Genomic DNA, 19,316 nt, shown 5'->3' with positions numbered 1-19,316 from the left:
CACATAGGAGATATTCGTTCAGGTAGAAAATAAGAGCAGTTAGTGGAGAGACAGCACTGCAGGTGGTGGGTCCAGAAGGTGAGGCAGAATCTAAGCTGTGGGATCTGTCTGGGCAGGGAGAGCCAAACAGGAGGTTTGGGGCTGACGGGAATCTACGGACCTGTGACACTGTCATCGCCAGAAGAAAGCAAACGTGCTTCCAGAAAACAAGCAGGATAAAGAACTTGGAACTCGGGCAACAGCAACAGCTTAGTGGGGTCTAGGTGGCATGTCTGGCCATCTAGTAAGCTAAGCAAGTCCTCAGAGATGGTCCCAAACCAGCCAGATGTGTGTGCTCTCTCCTAGACTCCGTGTGGGTGGCAAGGCCGGCCAAGGCCACAAGAGGGCAGTGCGGGCCATGAATTTTACCAGGCTGATTCCCGCATACGGCCGAACTCTCTGGATGGGTGTGGTAGTGCAAGGTAGAACATGGATGGCCTGGGCAAAATAATGTGAATTCTCCAGCCCCGCCTGGACGCTCTAACTCCAAGCACGTGGGTCTGGAGTCTGGGCCTGCAACACATACGGTGTGGGAGAAGCTTCCCCCAGAGAAAGGTGACTAACACCTCTTAACAGGTTTTATTGGGAAAATAGACCAGGTATCAACGGTTATTAGAAGCATATGGTGGTTTCAAAGACTAATAAAAAATAGTTGACCAAATATCTCTTAGTTAAAATGCCAGAATGTCAGCAGCTCCGAGAGAGCACCACCCCATTTCCTCTGTCCTCCTAGGATAACTTCAATCCTAATGTTTTGTGAGAATTCCCCCTGTACCCCAACTAAGGTTACCTCCACTATTATATTTTAAAATACATTACTTAACTCAGAGCAATTGAATTTTGATGGAGGGATTTTTTGATGTTGTCTACAGTATCTTTGTGAGACTCATCCACGCATGGAGACGTGCTTGTGGTCAAGTGTCTTCTTCTAATGAGCCTATAAGCTTTATCTCTTCTGTTGATGGACATTGGGAAGTTTCCAGCTTTTGTCTCTACTCCTGCCCGACTTCTTTATAGGAACAATGCTGCCATAAACAATCTTGTTCCTAAGAGTTCGTTTGGATGAAGAAAAAAAAAAAAGATATGTTTGATAGCCTCCAATCTTTTAAAAAGAGAATGACAAATTGGACAACATGAAATTTTGGGGACCAACCCCCTAATACTTGGAGACTGAACACAGGGCCTTGTGCATGGTAGGTGAGCTCTCAACCACTGATTACGTGTGATCACATCCCTAGACGTCAGGACTTCCTTTTTAAAGAGTCTTAGAAGGCAACCCATACACCGGAATATTTGCAATATGTTTAATGGACGAGGAACCAACACATAGAACACAACAAAAAAGATATACGTTCCAGTAGGGAAAACAAGTAATCATGTTTACCACACAAACAAGGAGAGCTAAACAATCACTAAAATTATCAAGAGATGCCAACACTAAAATTATCAAAAGATGCCAACCGCATCACTTACCAGGTTAAATGTAAGTTAAAATCATGGAGATGCCAGCACCTAGCTTACAGACTGACCACAAGAAAGAATCGGCCAGTACAAAGTGTTGTTAAGGTTACAGAATAATAGAAACGTACTCATTGTGAAACTGATACAATCGCTTCAAGAACAATCATATGACTGTTGGTGTCTCAGAAGCCCAGTGTCGAGAGCTGGAGTGGGACTAGGGAAGCTTTGCCTCTCTGGTCCGCAAGCAAGCGCTTCCCAAGGGCGTCTGTCGGCCACCGGGACTAGTGGGAGAAAAGCTAGGCAAGCAGAGTGTGAGGACAGCCCTGCAGGGACCCCATCTTATCACGGAACTTCAGAGACCAGCGCCTTGGCTCCATCCTCCTGAGTCCTGTTCATGTCCCTCGTTTGGCGCCACTGGTCAGAAACACACAAGAAAGGGGCTGCAGGAGAATGTGGTTTCTACTGTATTGGTTTCCTGTGACTGCTGCAACAAATCATACAAACTTAATGGCTTAAAATGCAACTTTATTACCTTCACGGTTCATCAGGTCAGAAGATTGAAGCCGGATTCACTGGGCTGAAACCCAGGTGTTGGCAGAAACATCCTCCCTCTAGAGGCACTGCGGCAGAACCTACTTCCTTGCTTGATCGGTTTCCAGGTGCTGTCTGGATTCTTGGCTCAGGCTCCTTCGCTGTCTTAAAAGTGCATCACTCCAGCCCGTGGCTTCTGCTGTCCTCTTTCTTGTCTGAGTCTGATTTTCCTGAGCCCCTGCTCCAAGGTCTCTTATGATTACAGGAGGCCCACCTGGATAATTCAGGGCAATGTCCACATCCTCAGAATTCTTAACGTAATTGCATTTGCTGAATCCCCTTTATCATGTAAAGCAACATAGTCATGGGTTCTAGAAATTAGACTGTGGGCATGACTGGGGGCCTTGGTTTCCGGTCTACCATAGTCAGCATGTCTAAGGGACAGCCGTCGTCCCCATCCCCATCAGATTGGAGTCGTTCCCGCTGCTTTCCAGTGCACTCTCCTGGTCCTCTTGAAGAGCACGATCCTCGAGGCATACGTTTTGTTCGTAACTTACTTATTCTGTTGCTGGTCAGATGTCTTTTGGGCTTTATTTTCTCTCTCAGGCTCTTCTGTTGTTGTGGCTCGGTCTCACCTATCCCGGTCCTGAGGTTTTGGACTTTCCTTTTGGTATAGTTTTGTCGGTGGTGTGTCCTCCCCACCCCCACGACCCTGCTTGGTAAACTCACCTTCTTTTTTGATGACTTGGGGAGATGAATGAAACTATACATGTATGTCATTGCCAAAAAATAAGGGCCTTACATACTTGAAATGGGAATGCTCTATATTCTTGTTTTTTTTTTTGAGACAATGGATTGAGAAGTATTTTTTTAACTACTGAAGATACAAAACACGTACTCTGATAAAGATTAATGAATATTTTTTAAGAAGACCTTTTCTGAGAACAAATTTCTTTGAAAGTCTTTCCCCAAATCATTCCCTAAAATATTACTAGGTATAAAACTTCAAAACCTAGAAATAAAGTTGGATATGCGAATGATGTGGCCAGGATATTCCTCACTTATGGTGAGTAATGAAGTTGTGTGTTTCGCATTGAGACGTTTTCTTAGTTGGGATATTAGTTACAAGTAACTGAGCTAAAGACTCTCCAAGTAGTTTGATCTCAGATTGCTCTTTGAGCATCCCATGTTTGGCTGAACTTCATTCCAAATAGAGGTTTCAGGCTGCCAACCACATTAAAGGACTCCCTTGGACCACCCACCAGTAAGCTGCTTGCAACCCCCTCCTGCCACCATTTGGAGTGTTTGCCTAGCATGTGGCCATCTTTGTGGTCCTCACTTTCAACCATCTATTTCTGTATTCCTTTGTGGGGAGAAAAATCTGAATTTCAAGTAGAAAATACTCTTTAAACAAAACTTCCCCGCTGCATTTGGGCAGCAGACCACAAACCACCTGGAGAGCCTTCAAACATCAAAATTTCAAAAACTGTTATTAGAAGCCGAAAAGGGATTATGGTGTCTTGAGTTGAGAAGGAGAGAAAAGATGCCTGATGGAATCTCCTCCCAGGAACTGCCTTAGAGTGATGAACTGCGGGACCTGGATGTGAGTGAGACTGACTTGCCCTCCAGGGGCAAGGGAACTTCCTGGTAAAGGAGCATCACACCCATCCTCCCATTGACAGGTGCTGTTTTGTCTCTCTGTCTCCTTATTTCCAATCTGCTACTTAACTGCTCCACGAGCAAATAACCCCAACCCCAGCCCCTGGTTCTTACACTCCACACACTTGATGTCAGGCCAACCTACCCCCAGAGAGACACTGGTAACCCTTTGAGTATTTTCCCCAGCAAGAATGAGATCTTTACTAGAAATAATCTGCCTGTCAGTGTTGACAGAATAGAAACAGTTTACAAACAGGACTGTTAGCCTGTGTCTCTTTATAGGCAAATTAAGACCATTAATATTGAGGGAGATTAAGGACAATTGAGTGTTAACTCTTGCTTGTTTTTGATTGTGTTATTGTTTGTGGATTTACCCTGCTTTTTCTTTTGTCTTTTTGTAAAGTTGGATTATCTATTGTCTGTGTTTTTGTGAGTGTAGTTAACTTCCTTAAGTTGAAGTTTTTCTTCTACTTTCTGTAGGACTGGATTAGTGGATATGTATTGTTTATATCTGGTTTTGTCGTGGAATATCTTGTTTTCTCCATCTATAGTGAGTGAAAGCTTTGCTGGGTATAGTAGTCTGGGCTGGCATCCGTGGTCTCTTAGTGTTTGTAGAACATATATCCAGAACCTTCTGGCTTTCAGAGTTTCCATGGAGAAGTCAGGTGTGATTCTGGTAGGTTTGCCTTTGTATGTTACTTGGCATTTTTCCTTTGCTGCTGTTAATATACTTTCTTTATTCTGTATGTTTGGGGTTTTTCATGTGCCAAGGGTACTTTTTTGTGGTCCACTCTATTTGGGGTTCTGTAAGCTTCTTGTACTTTCATTGGCATGTCTTTCTTTAGGTTGGGAAAGTTTTCTTCTATGATTTTGTTGAATATGTTTTCTGAACCTTCGAGGTGGGTTTCTTCACCTTCTTCTATACCTATTCTTAGGTTTGGTCTTTTCATAGTGTCCCATATTTCCTGGATATTTTGTATTAGGGATTTGTTGGATTTAAGATTTTCTTTGGTTGATGAATCTATTTCTCCTAGTGAGTCTTCAGCACCTGAGATTCTCTCTTTTAGCTCTTGCATTCTGTTGGTTATGCTTGCATCTGAAGTACCTGACCATTTCCCCAGCTTTTCTAAATCCAGCATTCCTTCAGATTGTGTTTTTTTTTATTGACTCTATTTCAGCTTTCAACCCTTGTACTGTTTGAATTGTTTCTTGCAAGTTTTGGTTTGTCTTTTCCTCCCTTTCCTGCATTTTTTTTGATTTTTTGGTTTGCTTTTTTATTATATGTCTTGCATTTTTTGGTTTGTTTTTTCTTCCGTTTCTTTAAGGGATTTTCTCATATCCTCTTTGAGGGCCTCTGTCATTTTCATGAAGTTGTGTTTAAGGTCATTCTCTTCTTCATCTGCATTGGGTTGTTCCAGTCTTGCTGGTGTAGAATCTCTAGACTCTGGCAGTGTCTTATTTGTTTTTCTGTTGCTGAGTGTGTTTTTATATTGTCTCTTTCCCATCCCTTCTTCCAGTGGGTGCAGAAAGAGCCTCTTCCTCTCCTGGTTGGTAGGGACCAGGTTCCCTTTCAGTGGGTGCAAGCATATCCAATACTCTCTGTCCTCTGCCCTATGCTCTGTGTGGGGGCAGAAGTAGACAGGCTCTCTCAGTAGGCTCCTGGTTGCTTGGTCTTTCAGGAGTGAGTTGACCTGGCAGCAGTCCCCAGGCCAGGAAAATGGAGAGAGCGTGAGCAGGAGGAAGTTGGGACCAAGATGGAGGCCTGGAATTCACTTTTTTCAAGCTTGTTTCTAATTTAAATTAAAAAAGAGCTGGTATGATGATCATAAGATTAGGTTGAGCATTCCTAACTAATATTAAGTCTCCAGGTCTTGATTTGGAAGTATAAGAGAAAGCCTACTACAGTAATCCAAGTGGAGCAGAGGGCCAGGAGTTCATGTGAGTTGGATCACAGCCACTTCTAACTCAGTTCTGGAGGATCTGACGCCCTCTTCTGGTCTCTGCAGGAATGTGCACCCATGTTATGCATACGCACACAGACACATACACACACACCATGCACACAGACACATACACACACACCATGCACAGAAATAAAAATAGTAAAAGTAAATCTTTTAAAAATTCAAATCTTTAAGCACAACAGGCTAAAATATTGTGCTATTTTTATTTTAAGTCTGTGGGTTCCAAACTTTGTTGCTCATATATTTCGGCCAACAGAAAGTACAGGGAGTCCAAGTTTCCTGATATTCATATGCTCATATATATATCGAGTAGTAAATATTTATAAAATTCAATTTAAAATAGAAGAGTCTAGTAATTTCTTCTCTTTTTACAATGTACTATATAAATTATCATTTACAGACAGACACCGATTCTATTCCCCTGAATTTCCTATGTATGGATCTCTTTGATGGAAAAACTGAAAGCCTTCTGTAAGGTAAAAAGCAGAAGGTATGTGACAACTTTTCTCCATTGTGCTGATTATCAAATACCTCACAGGTAACTGTTGTCATCTCAAACTGCAGAGACCGAATGACTGCATGCTCCAAATCTTCATGCTTGTCCTTTAATGGTAATTCTGCTGAATGACATGCCACTTGCCTTCCTTGCATGGAAATATTATGGTCATTAAAAGTACCAATGGCGTCAAGCAGATGAGCAAATGGCATCTGCAAGATCTGGGACTAATCTCGCTTTGATAGAAGCCCTCTGGGTGCTTCAGTGAGAGGCACGCCTCCCTCACCAAGGTGTATGAGAAACTTGTTTCTTTGTAATCATTTCCATCCTCCTCCTCTGATTAAGATCTACTCATATTCGGTGAATTGTGTATTTTTTGACCAAAAGAAGAAAGAAAAGACAGGGAACATATATTTTAATGTATAGCAGCTGGATAGTACATTGGATTCTGAGTAATGCACACTTTCCATACTTTCAAGAGATCTGTATTTTTTGGACTAGAAACATAAGTTTCTTAAAAAAAAAGCAAATAACAAAAGAAAACAAGGGAAGTTGATTTCACTGCTTATCAATTAAGGTAAGAATAGGCAATACAAATTTAATTTTTAAATGTAATAATAGCAGTGCTTATAAAGTTTTTTTAAAAGTTGTGTTTGTTTTGTTTTATTTTATTGGTCTGAGACAGAGTCAAGCTATGTGGCCCAGGCTGGCTTTGAATTTGTGTAGGTAATACAGGCATATGCTGCTACACTGACATTAAGAAAAAAATTAATCTAATCAAAAAGTACTGGGCCGGGGTTGATATTGAAGTCGCTATTGCAGACATGTAAGTATACTATTTCAGTACATTACCAGTTGCTTATTTCAAAGTGGCCGTGAATATAAAGTTTAGGAGACTCAGCTGCTGCCTTTCCTTTTGCCTCACTTTTACACACCGCTGACTCCTCACTGACCTCCTGCTCTTCAGCTGGGGTCCTGTGACCCAGCCAGGGGCCAGACAGCACCCGAGGAAGTCCAGAGGCATGCCTCCATGCGGCACTCGCAGCAAGGCCAGCCGCCCACGAACGCATCTCAGTTGTTACTCTCAACGTCTGAACTCATCAGAGGGCGCACGGCCAAGAGCTCTGTCGGTTGTCGTGGTGTCGTGGACCTCTCTCCTGTCCTGAGGAAAACATGCTATTGCTTGGTTATTGACCGCAGTGCTTTGCTACAAAATCATATTTTTGAGTCACTAACGTTGCTATTCAAGATGTAATTTTTCACACTTTATACATATAACATTCCTGCTATAAACAGACAGACTGGCCTCAGGCCACCCGGTAAGATGAGCACACACACACACACACACACACACACACACACACACACACACACACAGATAGAGACACACACACACACACACACACATACACAGACAGACACAGACATACACACAAACACAGACAGACACAGACATACACATACACAGACAGACACAGACATACACACAAACACACACACACACAAACACACACACACAGTTAGACAGACACACACACGCAAACACACACACACACACAGATAGAGAGACACACACACCCTGAGGCATAAAGAGAAAAGCATCCTGGGATGGAGGGACTCTTTCTTTATATAGAGCTCTATCAGCTCATTTCCACAGAAGGCCCCCAGTATGCTCAGAGAATTGAGCTTTGCCTGCTATAAGTTGTGACAGCAGTCCCTGCTCAGGAGGCCTGGCTCGCCCAAGACTCTGTCTGGGCTGTCTGTCATGTTCAGTGTTTCCTCCACTAATGCTCCAGCTTCAGAAGTTCTGGGCTTTGCTCTTTAATCCCTGCCCTTTTCCACTGGAGACACTCATTCACTACAGGAAGTCTCCAGTTCCTAAATGGTTTATGCTCTGAATGTAAGCGTATTTCAAACCTGGAATTCATTTTTCTATAGAGAGAATATTTTAAAGATGTGTTGGGTCTCCAGGTCAACCCACAAAGGCTCATTCAACTCCTAGTGCAGGTAATTCGTTTTCCCTTTGCTCTTTAATATATCCTAGAGTGACAGAATGTCAGAACAGAAATTGAATTTAGAACATCATGCTATATACTGGTTTGTTAGTGTCTTCTGTTACAAATACCCACAGTCCTTTTACTTTAGACATTAGGTAGGGTCCTGTGGTCCAGCCTGGAAATCCAGTTCTGTTTTAGAACAATATAAATCAATTTGTCATAAAATAGAAATGGCTTTGCCACAGACGACTTCATTTTGACTGCTTTTCTTTTCTTTCTTTTTTTTGTTTTTCGAGACAGGGTTTCTCTGTAGCTTTGGAGGCTGTCCTGGAACTCACTCTGTAGACCAGGCTGGTCTCCAACTCACAGTGATCTGCCTGCCTCTGCCTCCTGGGTTCTGGGATTGAAAGTGTGCGCCACCACCGCCTTTGACTGCTTTTCTTTACATGCTCTGAGACACATGGCAAGGACCAGACTCTATGCTGTCCTTATGTCTAAGGCATGGCCAACACTTACATGTACCTTAAATTATAGGGTCATGGGAGTCACCCTCAAGGAAACTCTCAGACAATACAAGGTGGAAGAAATGTCTCAAGATTTTCTGTCCTAGAACTCACAGAGATCTGCCTGCCTCTGCCTCCCGAGTGCTGGGATTAGAGGCGTTCGCCACCACCGCCAGGCTGAGACCCTGGTTTTTCATTTTCCTTCTTTCTGAGAGCTTTCCCCCAGGGTACCCCGTGTCTCACTTCATCAGCTTTTTGCTCAGTGGAGCTCTAAGGGCTGTGTGAGCCTGTCCTTCCCAGCACCCTTGGCCTCCTTCCTCTGCTTTGTTTTGCTCTGTGGCAGTTTTTATTAATTTATTCAGTAGATTCCTCTAGTCCTTGGATACCCTCACCTTTCCCAGCTTTTATCTAGATGTCACAAGGGTAGGTTTTATTCTTTTTCTTTCATACCTAGAGTTGTCTGCTTGGCACATAGGAGCACCAAGGCTGAGAGAGCCCCGAATTATGGAGTTTTGGCTCACTGAGAACGATGAACTACTGAAGGACACTGGGAGGCCTTGAACTCAGAGGTGAAGCTGTCCCCGCTCTTGTCCTCTGACACAAACAGGAAACTAGAACGGTATCTTCCTTTCTTCTCCTCTCTTCCTCGCAGACGCATTACAGAAGAGTCCTGCTCGGTACCCAAGAAGAAGGGGTGCTCTGTGAGATGCCAAGAAAGATCAGAACAGACTTTTCTTCATGGTTCCCCCTCAGTCTATTAGCATCTGATTAGCTTCTTTTGTCCAATCAGAGTCATACACAACTGATTCCAACAGCGGAATGGGTGGGGAAACCCCACATTTTCCCCTGAGTCTTTGGGTTTCATTCTCAAGGTTTCTGTCTCCCATCTTTTGTTAAATAGATATTTGGTGCTTCCTTCGTTAGCATGCTTGTTGTTGTTGTTACAGAAGTGTCAGCCATGACCCTTCTTGGTGAAGAAAAGAATCACACCTGTGGCCAAATGTCGTGACTGTCAACTGGATGGCACTTCAATGTCTGGGTGTATCTGTGAAGGTGCTTCTGCACTAGGTCAGCTGGGGTGGGAAGACCAGCCCTAACTGGGACTTCCATCCCGTGGGCTTGGCGCAGACCAAACAAAACGGAGAAAGCGGCATGGGCACCAGTGTTCAGTTGTCTACACTTCCCGACTAAAGATGCCACGTGACCGGCTGCCTCCTCTCCTGCCACCATTTCTTCCACCTTGATGAGCTGTTTCAGAGTCTTCCCAAAGCTATTTTTTCATAACACAATTGGGCAAACCTGGGCCAGGTCTGCAATATAGTACAGTCATCAGAACACGGAGGTCGGAGTGCATTCCAATATGCACAGAGCAAGTCTTCACTGGTGGACCTGCAGTGGGTACAGGGGTTTATGAGAAGGAGATTCAGAACTGTGTCTTGTGATGTAACACGAGAATGACTCTGGAGTCAGGTGACTAATTTGGGCCTGGCCCTGGCTTTAGCTTAGTTGTGTCATTCTATGATGCCATTGGTACCTGCCACCTTAGACACTCTCCACAGAAGAAGGCTCCCAGCATAATCTGGTATCTACTGTGCACCCAAGAAAACATCATGTAACAATAGTTTACGTTCCACTTGCTTTGGAAGTGAATGCTACGCTTTGTTTAGTCACAAGACCACTTCGTAAGTCAATTGCTCATGTCTCATAAATGAGAAGGCGGCCTGAGGGAAGTGGTGTATCAATGGAGCTGCTCAGCTGAGTTTATTGTTATTTTAATTAACTCTGCTTCCAAATGACAAGATCTGAAACATCGCAGAATTGTGAATCATGTATGACTATATATGTTGATCAGGGATGTAATACAAAATAAAAACATGCCCAAGAATCTATCTTTATCAAAGTCTTAGATTGTGTAATTGCTTTTCTCTTCCTAAACCCAGGTTTTCACTGACAGGTTGTTACTTCATGATTTTAGGAGCTGACAGTAGATGGCACTGCTGATCGCCAAAAGATACAAATATTCACTATACACGCGCCAAAAGATACAAAAATTCACTATACACGCACCAGCATTTTTTATTCATAAAAGCTTCAAAACAAAACACAAAACAGTTATAAAATTGAATATTTTCATGCCAATGAAAGGTTGAAGCTAAGCACACAATTGAGATGGACATCTATATCATCTATCTGCAATTTATTTGAGATGCTAGGAGAAATCAAAGTATGGTTATGATAGGAGGAATCATGGTACAACCAGTAGTTCTCAACCTGAAGGTCTGAGACCCCTTTGGGAAGCTCCTATCTTCAAAAATATTTACATTATGATTCATAACAGTAGCAAAATTACAGCTATGAGATAGCAACAAAAATAGTTTTATGGTTGGAGATATGTATCAAAGGGTCATTAGGAAGGTTGAGAACCACTTATGTACAAATGCTCATTATCAAGATTAAAACTAAAATGTAGTTATCCATACGAGCAGTTTATTCCTGCACCACAACCTTAACACAACTGTGGATTCCTTTGGCAAGAGCAAACCAGAAAATACAGTAAGCACACTCATCTACGGGCTCTGGAGTCCTGCACACAGGGCTGCAGGATGCAGAAGGTAAAATGCAAACAAGACAAAATTGTTACCTGAAGTCTGGGTGAGTAACTCATCGTTTTATGGCTGGTGTCTCTCACCTGTAGACAGAACTGTTTATTTCTCGACGGAGTCACATGACAATTACAAGCATCAATTAACTGTATCAATGCAGTTAAAAAAGTTTCATCTTCATCCACTCTCAAACTGAGTCTCTAGGTAAAGTCATGGCACACGGAAAACAGGTTCAGAATACTCCAGTGTTCACTTTCTTCATTCCACAACACTTTGTTTTTTAAATTATTCTATTTATTGTACATCCTGCTATAGCCTTCCTCTCCATTCTCCCCATCCAGTCCCTCTCCCTGATTCTTCCCCTCCAATCCCCTCCTGTCTCCATCCAGGAAAGGGCAGGTCTCTTATGGTTATTAGTAAAACATGGCATATCAAGTTGTCGTAAGACTAAATACCTCCCCATGTATTTAATCTGGGCAAGGAAACCCAGTATGAGAAGTAGGGTCCCAAAAGCCAGTAAAAGATTTGGGGACAGCCCCTGTTCCTGTTGTTAGGAGTTCTATAAGAGGACCAAGCTACACAACTGTAACACACATGCAAGCCTAGGCCAGTCCCATGCAGGCTCCCTGGCTGTCAATTCAGTCTCTGCGAGCTCCTGAGCCCAGGTTCATTGATTGTGTGAGCCTTCCCATGGTGTTCTTGACCTTTCTGGCTCCTATGCTCCTCTCCTCCTCTTCCTCCGCAGGATTCCCGAATTCCTTCTGATGCTTGGCTGGCTCCACAGCCCTCTAACAGCCTTCATGGTATCAGATGCATGTAGGATGTGGATGCCTTCAATTGTAAAAGGAGTGTGTCCTGTTATCTCGAAGTCAACTGAAAGATCACCGGAATGCAAAGCCCTTAGGCTAATTGAGATAGCTCATACTCTCTTGTCTGGCCCTTGCAACTGTTTCTTGTTAGGATTGTGGGTGTCTGGGTGAGGAGGCGGCAGCTTAGCACCTCCGTCGCTGGGGAACAGACACTGTTTCCATTACTTTTCTAATTGCAGTGACAAAGCATCTAACACTTATTTTAGCTCACGGTTTCAGTCCATCACGGCAGGGAAGGCACGGTGGACACGCTCCCAACACACATGACCTTTTTCAAGGCCTCCAGAGGCACCTGTACTCTTCAAAGCCTGCCTCCTGCTAGGCCCAGTCTCCCCAAGGTTCCAGAACTTTCCACAACAGCACCCGCCAGCTGGGGATGGGGGTCTTCTTTCGCGAATATTCCTGACTCAGACCATGACAGACATCACAAAGCCCTGGCAACCCTTGAAGACACTCAGGGCCCCAAGAAGCCTATCCGGAAGCTCTCTGAGGGCTCGAGGGAGAGGCGGAGACAAGGACTCTGTCTCTCTTTTCCTCTTCCTCTTCTCTCCCATCTTGCAGCCTTCACACTTCACACCAGCCCTCCAGGGACAGCATCCGCGTCTCAGCTCTCACAGGGAGGCACTGTTTCCATGCTCCAGTCCTTGGTCGGGATGTGAGGGGCCTAAGGTGTCCTTGTCATCTAATGGAGCCTTGCTGACCTCTGGAGATGCTGCGGGCAGGGTTACTGTGGTGTTTTGTTTGTGTTCTGACAAATAAAGCTTGTGTGGCGACCAGAGGGTGGATCTAGCCACTAGCTAACCATAGAGGTGTGGGGGTCAGGAAGTGATAAGGCTGGGTGCAGGCACCACCTCCCCCTTTTCTGTCTGAGCAGTCGGAGGTGAGAGGGAACCATGGCTGGGTCTTCTCCTCTCTGACCTTTCGGCTTTTACCTGCTACCTCACCCCAGGTGTTTATTATTGAGACTGATTAGGATCACACTTCACAGGTTTTCTCCTCCAACCACTGCCTTTGTTTTACAGATTTAACAGTACTCCCCCAGAAAGGACTCTCTGTCTTTCTGGAAGGTCACCAGGGCACGGCCCTGCACCCCAAGAGATATGTCTTTAGGACCTTAACACATTTGTGACCTGAAATGATTGGGTGGCTAGTTTAATTTCTCTCACTGGACTGCAAATCTAGGGAGAGCAGAATAAATCTGGCTTTCTGTTGTTTTTTGATTTTGCTGTTGGTTTTCACAGCTGTGTCCTATCTTGCTCACGGTAAGTGGCAAACTGAGTGGAAGAATACTGCCTTTCAGGCTTCCTGGTAGCGAAAGGTTGAGCCAAACCACCGGCTGGCCTTTTTGCCATCCCTCAAGCTTTTCATATAGGGCCAGGGAGGACAGGGAGAGGGGAGAGAGGGCTTTTAGTGGAGGGAAACTGGGTTGGGGGCCTGTCCGTCACTGGTCTTTGAGCTTTGTGGCCTTTCCTGCCAAGTAGCACCTGGGGTTCCCGTTCCTCCCTTTCCCTCACTGCTCCCATGCAGACGCTGGCAAGGGCAGAGCTCCAAGGAATAGTGCATTTAACAGGAAGCCGGTGTTTCTCCACGGTGGAGCTGTTTCCTCCTCGGAGAAGCTACAAAGAGCTCTTTCAGAGAGAAAAATGGCAAACAGAGTGTGTGGCTGACCACCTTGCTCTCTGCGCTGTGTAGGGCTAGGTCTTTCTCTTAGATTGGACGCTGGCAGAGGGGGGGGCAGTGGCCTGTATAGCACTGTCACTTTCTTTACTACATACAAGGACATCCTTATAGTTCTGGGGTCATCGTGATATCATGCTTTCTTTTTTTGCTTCTTAGTGCCCAACAATTTGTGATTTCAGTTGTAGCCCCTTGCTGGGTTTTCTTCATAGTCCATTCGTTTTCTGCTCCTTCAGCTTCTCTCCTAAGTGTCTTTCCCCTAAGCACAGACTTCCTTGACAGAGACTCTCTACAGGCTGAGAGCACTCCCTGCAGCCCCAGCTCTGCCCTGGCTTCTGATTCATTCAGGTTCTTTCCTGATGTTACTGAGTCCATGCCTCCGCTTAGATGTCTGATCAGAGATTATTCTTACTAAATCCAAAGCCCGACCCTGATGTCATCTTCTCTACCCACCAACCTGGTTTTCTCTCGACCTTCCCCATCTCAGTAAGAGATTCATCCCAGGCCTTACAACCATTCCTAGAGCCAGGTATCCTAGGGATATTGACCAAACATAGGATATCAAGTTGCAATAAGACTAGGCACATCCCCTCTCGAAGAAACCCAGTAGAAGGAAAAGGGTGCCAAAGGTGAGTCAGAGACATCCCACTCCCACTGTTAGAGTCCCACAAGAATACCAGATTAATGACCATAACATATTTGCAGAGGACCTAGTGCAGACCTATGTGTGTGTTGTGATTGCTGCCTTAGTCTCTGTGAACCCGTGTGAGCCCTGCTTAGTTGATTCTGTGGGCTGTATCCTCTTGGTGTCTTTGACCCCTCTGGCTCCTACAATTCTCCTCTTCCACCAGCTTCCTCAAGCTCCTGAAGGACGGGCCTGATGGAGATCTCCAGTTTGGGCTCTCTCTGCACTTAATGTTTGACTGTGGTCTCTGCATCACTCCATCAGCTACTGGAGGAAGCCTCTTTGATGACCATCGGGCTAGGCACCAATCTAAGAATGTAGAAGAATATCATTAGGAATCATTTTTGATATTTTTTCTATCTAGGCCAGAGTGATCTTCTTAACTACCGAATCGTGTCACTCTTGCTTAAACCAGCTGGGGTCACCCCATATAGAGAATGGTTTCACACTTCACACAACGGTCTGGCACAAATGGCTCCTGTTTCTGCTTGTTCTGATTTCCTATGCTAGCCTTTTTTTTGGAAGGAAGCTTTAAATTTGCTGTTGTCCCTCTGCAGTTTTAATGATTATAGCCTATGAAACGATCAGACAATAGACATATTGGCCAGAAATCATTTCAAATTTAGTTTGTGCCTTAAGGAAGGATCCACACATATAATGTGAGATGCAGCGGAGAGATAATAGTTAAATATGTATCTCACCTATAATGTGAGACGCAGAGGAGAGATAATAGTTGAATGAAGGGAAAGGGCCTTGGGCTCTGACGGCAGAGGAGGTGACAGCACTTGACTGTAGAAGATCCAGCAAAGGAGAAGGTGCTTAGCTAGCAGAGGTTGCTCAGTGGGCTTAGTGTCTGTCACTCAGCTGTCATCTGTGCTCATCTATGACAGACCCTCGCATTGCTCCATGAAAAGATCTTCTCTAGACACAAAGACAGAAGAGGCCTCTGCCTGTTGACCTCACTGGGTGGAATGCTGTCAGCTCTTGCAGAAGAGTGGCCTTTCAGTGCTGACCCAGCATCTGTGGGCTCCCTGAACAGCTGTCTGCAAATGAACGGAAGAAACAGATTCCCAACGGCACCAGTGGGTCCCTTGATGACATCCTCAGACACAGCTGTTCCACATCACTGTGCCCTGTGTCCTCTGTCTTTCCTGAGGCCTTCCTGTTTCAAGAGCTGCAGCACATGGGTCCTAAGAAGCTAGCCTGGGCCTCCATTCTCCAACAGGCCAGGCACAGATAAGCAACAGTGAGAAACAGAGAAAGGGGTTTAAGTCGATATGGCCACCCTGAAAATGGGGGAAGGGGCACAAAGTGATCACCTCCCCCTCTAGCTCATCTCCAGAGTCCCAACGTGAGGATTGGCTGAAATAGAGGGCAAAAGGTGTGTAGAGCTGAGAGGTACCCACTTCAGTGACCCGGCTTTGTCCCTGCCACGGTCCTCCCTGAAAGGAGCCGGGAGCTGTCACAACTGTGCAGTACTTCTTTCCAGACAACAAGGTCCTCCTCCAGCTGACACTGCCCGTCCTTTCCCTCCCGTGTGAGACTCCTGAGGCAATTCCTATGTCTTAGGGCCTTGGTTTGAGCAGTATTAGGGCCAAAGGAAGGGGCAAAGGTCTCTCTTCAGAATGTTTACTCCTGCCGGGACAGTTGTGTTCATGGGGGAGCACTCTCTTGCTGTCTGAAGAGGCTGAGTGTGTCCAGCTCCTCTGACTGTGCTTTGGAAACTGCACTTGTCACTGTTTGGACACTGTTGGGTGACAGCAAGAGACACCCTGGCTAGCTCAGCAGAAGGGCTTTGGTTGTAGCTGTCAGCAACTCAAGGAAAGCTCAGCAAGGCTCAGCAGTACAGAGCCAAGGAGACAGCACGGCGGCACCTATTCGAGGCCAGCAGAGAGAAAAGAGAGGGAGAGAGGGGTCCAGTCTTACATCGTATGTTTTCACCTACGGTCCACTGTCTAGCTCTTCCCTTGGATAGGAGCAACTCGAGGTCAGGGGATTTGGCTTTTTCTCCCTGTCTCCCCGGAGTCCAGAACAGCAGCTGCACAGATGTATCATGAACATTTGTTGAATGACTGTCAGACACTGCTGAAAGTACCGGCAATTGCAAAGATTAAGCATCCCAGATGTTAGCTCTTTATCCTTGATGGAAATAGATACGATTGGCTCCTCTTGTGGATGTTCTCTCCTGACCTTTTAAGGTCTGGATGATGTGACTTGCCAGTATGGCAGAACGTAGGAAGAGCAGGGCCAGGAGCCGTGTTGCCAGGGGAGGAATGTTAACAGCAACACTTGAGAATGGAGACTTCAGGGATGGGAGACATAGTTCCCGCAGGCTGTGGTCCCTAACACGAGCAAGAGATCGCTGAGACTGATAGCACTCTGTGCCATCACCCATCACCAGCTTCCCTGAGGAGAAAGGGAAGAGTCCCGGGAATGGAGGCCAGGGGCCAGGGTGGGCTACTTAGTACCTAGAGAGCTGGGTGTGGAAATCAGAAGTCTCTGTGCTGTCTCTTAGGGCTGATGAGCCTTCTCTTGTTTCCAAATCCAGTGTCTGCGGTTGGAATGGAGCCTCCAGTGAAGGTCCTGAGAGGGTGGGGTTGAGGTAGAACAGAGAAGGTATGAAAATATGCCAGGGTGGGTGGAGGGGGAAGATGGCATTTCCGTACTTACAAGGGAGTTGCCCGAGCTGTTTTGCTTCTCCTCCCCAGGCTCTACTCCAAACACTCATCCTCTTAGCTGCTTCCAACAGTGAGTTCTTTGTGGGGTGGTGGTGCTGGTGGGAATGGTTAGCTAAGAGTTTAGGACCACTTTCCCGACCCTAAGTGTCCTGGTGCATTCACTGGGGTCACAAGGTTAACGCTGTGATGGGACACACAGCTGGGGCTGGGACTTATTTTCCATGCTCTTGTCAAGCCAACCCCCACCCCCCACTCCCGCACTGTCACAGCATAGCATCATGGAGAACAAACTCTGGAGTCCCCTTTCCACCCATGTCCACCCCAGCTTTAGATCCTTCTTCCTTAGCCACCAGGGTCCCTGAGCCCAGCTTGACCTCTACAGGCTTGGGGAGCTGGGGCAGCCGGGACTGTATCATGGAATCTTAGAAAAGAGCACGTGTAGCGTCTTGTGTGGACATGCAGAAGGGGTACACAAGCTTTTGTCTTCTAAGGAGAAAAGAGTGAAGTGAAGGGCAGCCTCTGGGCTCGTGGGCTGCAGAGGAGGCAGGGACGGAAAGGGAGTGGAGATTAAGGACCAAAAATAAGACACTTCTGAGAAGGAATTAGGCTGAATTCCACGCCTATGAAAAGTGGAGCATAGTCTATTTGTAGATTCTAGAGAATGTCTATGAAGAGGTCTGTGTTAAAAGATGAATAATTACAGTCGTCTGTGGGATCCACTGCTTAGCATAGTTACCAGCTCAGAGCCGAGGGGAGACAGCCAAGGGATGCTCCCTAAGAAGGAAGGGAAGCACATGTCTGTGTGCTTTAGAGTTGTTTGGTGTGGACTTTGACTGGAAAAGGTCAACAAAACCCTGAGAATTTTGCTCCTGTTTTTGCAGCTTTTTGTATTGCCCTTTCCTAGTCTTACTATTATCTCATGTATGTATGTATTCAGAGATATATACAAGCATAGATGCACATGTATACACAAACACATACACACACACACACACACACAGTGTTTGGCCCATGGTAGTTTCAAAAGTGCAAAAAAGTGCAGCTTTTAAGGTGAGATCATCTGTTGCTTTACCCATGGCTCTTTAGACATGAACAAAAGTTGTTTTCTCCACTGAAAATATAAATGAAAGTTTAAGTGCCTATCACTAATGCTGCTGGGGTCACTCAAGAAACCTGTGTCATACTAAGCACTGATTAGACAAAAGGTTATAGTACGTCAAAGTTAAATCATCTTGATTTTGTAGCTCAGAAATATACATGTTTCCTACAGGGATCCGTACTTTGAAAAACAGCCTTCCTGATGCATTTCATAGGTACATATTGACACGTTGTTCTTTGAGCAATTTAGGAAAAATCTAGGTCAGCATGACCTTGCTCTTTCCCCCAGGACACACCGCCACTATCTCTGTGCTAGGGTGACAACCTGGGGCAATGGATCAAGACTTCTCCAGTGACAATACAAATTCAGACAGAACTGCATAAGGAAAAAAGGAGAAAGGGAATTAAATAGCATTGACATTGTCATGAGGGTCATTCTCCACAGAACTGTTGTTCAGATGAATACATTACAGAATGCAAAAATCTCAGCAAGTCCTCAAGCAGGACTTGATCTCAAGCAGGCTGGATGAGAACAAGCTATGTTCAAAATTGCTACTTATTGATCAAAAAAGTAAGAAATCAGGAATCAGAAAATAAAATATAAAGCAGGGCATGGGGCCTGTTTATCCCAGGGGAAGAAGTCAGATGTTGTTATCCCAGCCTCCCCTGCAGCTGAGGTTTGCATGTGTGATCCAGATTCTCTGATGCGAGGCTGCAAACTATGGAAATGAAGACACATGCTCGGGCTGCAATCACTCTAGGTACCATGACACCCAGCACTTCAAGGACATGTAGGGAGTATCCTGACCTTGAAGTTGGAGATATTAGTTGATATATTGTGTGAAGTAGAACAATGATCTCCCAAAGATGTCCACACCCATGTTCCCAGCACCTGAAAATGTGCTTCACAGGGACAAGGCTAGCAGATGAGACCAAGCTAAGGATTTGGGGTTGGAGAGGGTCTATTGGATTATCTGGTTGGGACTGATGTAATGGAAAGAGGGGCAGGAAGCTGACAGAGAAGAGGATACATTTGTATTTTATATATCATATTAT

The sequence above is a fragment of the Mesocricetus auratus genome, unplaced genomic scaffold (assembly GCF_017639785.1).
Source record: "Mesocricetus auratus isolate SY011 unplaced genomic scaffold, BCM_Maur_2.0 Super-Scaffold_100024, whole genome shotgun sequence".
Lineage (NCBI taxonomy): Eukaryota > Metazoa > Chordata > Mammalia > Rodentia > Cricetidae > Mesocricetus > Mesocricetus auratus.
This window is presented reverse-complemented; position numbering follows the sequence as displayed.